General features: G+C 32.3%; 1 non-coding gene across 1 annotated transcript; it reads right to left on the bottom strand.

Moving 5' to 3' along the window:
- Positions 1-642: 642 nt before the first annotated feature.
- TRNAP-UGG lies at positions 643-714 on the bottom strand. Its single transcript has one exon. It is a non-coding gene; the product is annotated as a tRNA-Pro (tRNA).
- Between the last annotated feature and the right edge of the window lie 4,903 nt (positions 715-5,617).

Consider the following 5,617-nt stretch of genomic DNA (forward strand, 5'->3'; position numbering starts at 1 on the left):
AAAGTATGACAATTCTACGTGTGATAGAAAAGGAGATCTTCTTTTTCTTTCAATGTGCACGGCTCGCCTGCCTTCTTGACCACAGATAGGCTATGGGGCTTTGCACTTCGGCCCCTGAGAATACCACGTCAAGGTGATAGGATTCGAACCTATGGCTCTCTGAAACTTCTTCATCGATTATGAAAAGTTCTCAAGGTGACAGCTCTCTTCATCGGTTATGAAAAGTTCTCAAGGAGACAGCTCTCTTCATCGGTTATGAAAAGTTCTCAAGGAGACAGCTCTCTTCATCGGTTATGAAAAGTTCCTAGAAAGAATATAATCGAACAATTTGTGTAATGCTCTTTTTGAAGTCGGGCTGGAGACGATCTTTATTCTTCCAAGAATTTGTTTCATTCTCTACTCTCATGTTCTTGGTTCAATATTTAAAATCCACATTTTAAATCATATTATCTTGCTTAATTCATTTTGATATAATATTGTTGGGGGCATTTTGAGAATCGAACTTGAGACCTCTCACACCCAAAACGCCACTTAAGACCAAATGCCATTGTAGTCGATCTATAATTCTTAATTGCTAGTCTATATATGAAATTTATATAATTTTTTGTTTCCTTTCAAAATAGTGCTTTGTTATCTTTTTGAGGGGCATTCCGAGAATTGAACTCGAGATCTCTTGCACCCAAAGCAAGAAGCATACCACTAGACCAAATGCCCTTATAATGGACCATATATTAAGTTGTTTATGTTATGTATCATCATTATTTCATTTATTTTCTTTGTTAATGAAATCCATGAGCAATTATTATTATATCTTTTAGATCTAGACCGCTGTTAAATTATTTACATAGGGTTTACGATAATTACTGTAGAGAGAAGAAAAAAGAATAGAAGTAGTGTAAAAAGATAATTGCTGTAAAAAGATAATTACTGTAGAGAGAAGAAAAAAAGAATAGAAGTAGTGTAAAAAGATAATTGATAATTACTGTAGAGAGAAGAAAAAAGAATAGAAGTAGTGTAAAAAGATAATTACTATAGAAAGATAATTAATGTAAAGAAGAGAAGAAAAAAGAATAGAAGTAGTGTAAAAAGAATAAAAGGAGTGTAAAAATTTGATAGTTCCATTTGAGACATATCGTGGAGTACACAAGTATTAAAAGAGCATTTACTGTAGAAAGATAATTACTATATAGAGAAGAAAAAAGAATAGAAGTAGTAGAGAGAAGAAAAATTACTGTAGAAAGAAGAAAAGAAATAGTGTAAAAAGAATAAAAGTTGTGTTCTAAAAAAGATAATTAGAAGTAGTGTAAAATTTTGATAGTTTTATTTGAGACATATATCGTGGAGTACACAAGTATTAAAAGAATAGAAGTAGTGTAAAAAGAATGAAGAAAAGTAGTGTAAAAATTTGATAGTTTTATTTGAGACATATATCGTGGAGTACACAAGTATTAAAAGAATAGAAGTAGTGTAAAAAGAATGAAGAAAAGAAGTAGTGTAAAAAGAATAAAAGTTGTGTTCTAAAAAAGATAATTAGAAGTAGTGTAAAAATTTGATAATTTTATTTGAGACATATATCGTGGAGTACACAAGTATTAAAACAATAGAAGTAGTGTAAAAAGAATAAAAGGAGTGTAAAAATTTGATAGTTCCATTTGAGACATATATCGTGGAGTACACAAGTATTAAAAGAGCATTTACTGTAGAAAGATAATTACTATAGAGAGAAGAAAAAAGAATAGAAGTAGTAGAGAGAAGAAAAATTACTGTAGAAAGAAGAAAAGAAGTAGTGTAAAAAGAATAAAAGTTGTGTTCTAAAAAAGATAATTAGAAGTAGTGTAAAAATTTGATAGTTTTATTTGAGACATATATCGTGGAGTACACAAGTATTAAAAGAATAGAAGTAGTGTAAAAAGAATAAAAGGAGTGTAAGAATTTGATAGTTTTATTTGAGACATATATCGTGGAGTACACAAGTATTAAAAGAATAGAAGTAGTGTAAAAAGAATAAAAGGAGTGTAAAAATTTGATAGTTGTAGAAAGATAATTACTATAGAGAGAAGAAAAAAGAATAGAAGTAGTAGAGAGAAGAAAAATTACTGTAGAAAGAAGAAAAGAAGTAGTGTAAAAAGAATAAAAGTTGTGTTCTAAAAAAGATAATTAGAAGTAGTGTAAAAATTTGATAGTTTTATTTGAGACATATATCGTGGAGTACACAAGTATTAAAAGAATAGAAGTAGTGTAAAAAGAATGAAGAAAAGAAGTAGTGTAAAAAGAATAAAAGTTGTGTTCTAAAAAAGATAATTAGAAGTAGTGTAAAAATTTGATAATTTTATTTGAGACATATATCGTGGAGTACACAAGTATTAAAAGAATAGAAGTAGTGTAAAAAGAATAAAAGGAGTGTAAAAATTTGATAGTTCCATTTGAGACATATATCGTGGAGTACACAAGTATTAAAAGAGCATTTACTGTAGAAAGATAATTACTATAGAGAGAAGAAAAAAGAATAGAAGTAGTAGAGAGAAGAAAAATTACTGTAGAAAGAAGAAAAAAGAATAGAAGTAGTAGAGAGAATAAAAATTACTGTAGAAAGAAGAAAAGAAGTAGTGTAAAAAGAATAAAAGTTGTGTTCTAAAAAAGATTAGAAGTAGTGTAAAAATAAAAATTTGATAGTTTTATTTGAGACATTATTAAAAGAGCATTATCATTAAATGATGTACACTAACTTGTAGCACTTGCTTTCTCTGAGGCTCATCTTTTGATGAATAAACATAGGGGCATTCCAAGAATTGTACTTGGGACCTCTCGCACCCTAAGCGAGAATCATACTACTAGACCATACTAGCTGGTGGCCCAGGGGTGTGCAAACTAGCTGGTGAGCCCATACTCGCACATATGGGCTTCATGTAGAGTATATAGTACACGTCCACGATTACCTGTTAGGATTACACCGTAGGGAAAACGAAACGAAACGAAACGAAAGATAGGTCCCATCATTTCATTGCATGTGATTGTTGCATTTAACCCCAATAGTGGGGTCATTTACTGAGTATTTCTTTAAATACTCAAGTCATATGCTACTACATTTTTCAGGTTAAGGCAAGGCATTCCTGTACGGCTGACGACGGCATCGCAACTCGAGATCATGGCACATGCATAGGATACTGGTATTTATTTTCCTAGACTTGGGATAGAATAGGATGTTTTAAACTTAAGTGCTTATTTATTTTATTTCGAGTCTTTTGTTGTGTCGTTTTAAAGATGTTTTTGAAACACGTAAATCCATGCCTGTGTTTTAAGTTAAAGGTTATGTTTTATAGAATTTAAATGAAGTCTTATAAAGTCAATGTTTATGGTACGTATACAGTAGCGACCTTAAATTAAGTAGAAAATTTTGGGTCGTTACAATTCTTTTGATGTAGGTGATGATTTTTCTGATTCGAGGACGAATCCTTTTGAAGAGGTGGATGATGATAAGAATCACGGTGTTCCATCTGGACCTATTACACAACCCAAGGCCAAGAAGATTCAACAAGCATTCATACTTCATCTACAAAATTGGATAGGCTAGGTTCAACCATCACTTCATGTGTTACAAGCTGATTCGTTTGAGTCAAGACAATTTGGAGATTCATAAGTAAATATTTGTACGGTTGAAGTAGTGGAAAAAAGTTGCAAGCATCATTTCATGAGTGGTTAGAAAACTTTATTTATTATTTTAATTTCATAAAGTTTGTAATGCTCAAATTGACTTCGTCTTCTGTGGAGATTTAAAGGGATCGAGATTAAATCACAGCCAACTTCTTTTGTTGGGAGACTATAAATACCCACAAATTATTATGTAAAAGCATATTTGTGATCAGTGAAATTGATCTCTCAAGTTGAGACGATCCCCCTTATAGAAATCTGAGCATATCTTTGTCATTTCTAAGTTTCATGCAATTCTTGTGGTAGATTGCATCTGAGTCATTCAATCAAGTCTTGATCAAGTTCGATTGTGAAGTGACTCAATTTAGAAAAAGGTTTCAAATCTTGTTTCTCAATCTTGGATCTCATCATCTAATTCTAGCTTTATCTCTTGGTTGATCCAGATTTTGTATAAGAAGGTGTTAATTTCTTTAGTACAAGGGTTCTTGCTTCTACAAAAGCTTGACACGTTGGGCTGAAGATTACGGTTGGTCTATCATCCTTCAACGGGATCTTCTATCCTCATGACTTGCTCTGATGCGGTCATTCTTCTAACGCCGATGACACGTCCAGTTGTCGAGATTGGTAATGTGAGTTTGTAACCCATCCATTGAGGTTCTTGGAATGATTCTATAGCTTATCATTTCCATGTTGGGAGTTGGATCATGGGTCTTGGGCGAAGGAATCCTTGATTTACCGCCCTTCGAGTTGAAGGAAGTGACATAAGGCTAATTTTTTTTCAATTTTATTGATTTTTTTTAGTGATTTTATTTGATTTTATTTCAATTTTGTCAAACTCACTTCGGTGCTCATCTCAATCATTTCAGCCTTGTTGGTGTTCAATAAGAGAGACCTTGGAAGTAACCTGTAACTACTCAACTGGATTATCACATTAACAATTTGAATAAAATAAAGTGACATTAACCATTTGAATCACCTCAACCCCATTTGTTGAACTTGACCAAATGTCTATAACATAACACTAACAAAGGTACAAAGTAACACTACAAAGGTACAAAGTTCATAAAAGTCTTTTTAATCTAAAATACCATTGAACTTGGCCATTATAGTGCCTCTCAAACGTAGGTAGAGTTTAAATTCGGGTCTCCTTGTAAAACTCACTCGGGTGCTCACCTCAACCATGATGGCGTTCAAAAGGTCAAATTTTGAGTTGACTTGGACAGTTCAGTTGAACTGGCCGTATCTTTACACATTTACACATTTATTTGATAACATCTCGTGGATCGTAGTCTAAGATATTCGCTTCCAAAGTTCATCCAAAATCAAAATCTGATTTTATCGCAGGAGATAAAACAAAGGATTCCTTATTGGACCCCCTTCCATATCCTATCTTCAGCTTGTTCTACGACGTTTCAGCGCCCGATTCCTTCATCAAGTTTTTCCTCTGAAGCTAGAGGAATCTTTAATTTGATGGAAAAGAGATCGTAGGGACATTCAGAGAATTGAACTCCGGACCTCTCGCACCCTAAGGGAGAATCATATCATTAGACCAAATGCCCTTTCTAAAAAAAAATGCAACATTTTTAACTCCTACTCAATATATTTTTTTCTCTCAAGTTTGAAATCTATTTTCTTGAGTGGTTGTTGGACTATAAAACAAAAAGTTGATGGTCTAGTATTTTACTTGTAAGTAAGGCATGTAATATTGAATTGTTCCAATATGCAAGTGTTATCAAATAAACTACAACCCAACAAATGAATCAAACTAATCAGTTTGGTTAGGTTGGATTTATTCGGCTTAGTTCATCAATTTGTTTGATTTAATTCTTCTATTTTGCATCGTATGACAAGAAAATGAAGTTGTCTTGAATGTACCATAGTTTGATTTATGACAAACTCATATGAAATATAATTGCATTAATAGTACTAAGAGTTGGAGTCTATAAACATTTCATGAACTTAAGTGCAA

This window comes from Cucurbita moschata, unplaced genomic scaffold (assembly GCF_002738365.1).
Source record: "Cucurbita moschata cultivar Rifu unplaced genomic scaffold, Cmos_1.0 Cmo_Scf00137, whole genome shotgun sequence".
In the NCBI taxonomy this organism is placed as follows: Eukaryota; Viridiplantae; Streptophyta; class Magnoliopsida; order Cucurbitales; family Cucurbitaceae; genus Cucurbita; species Cucurbita moschata.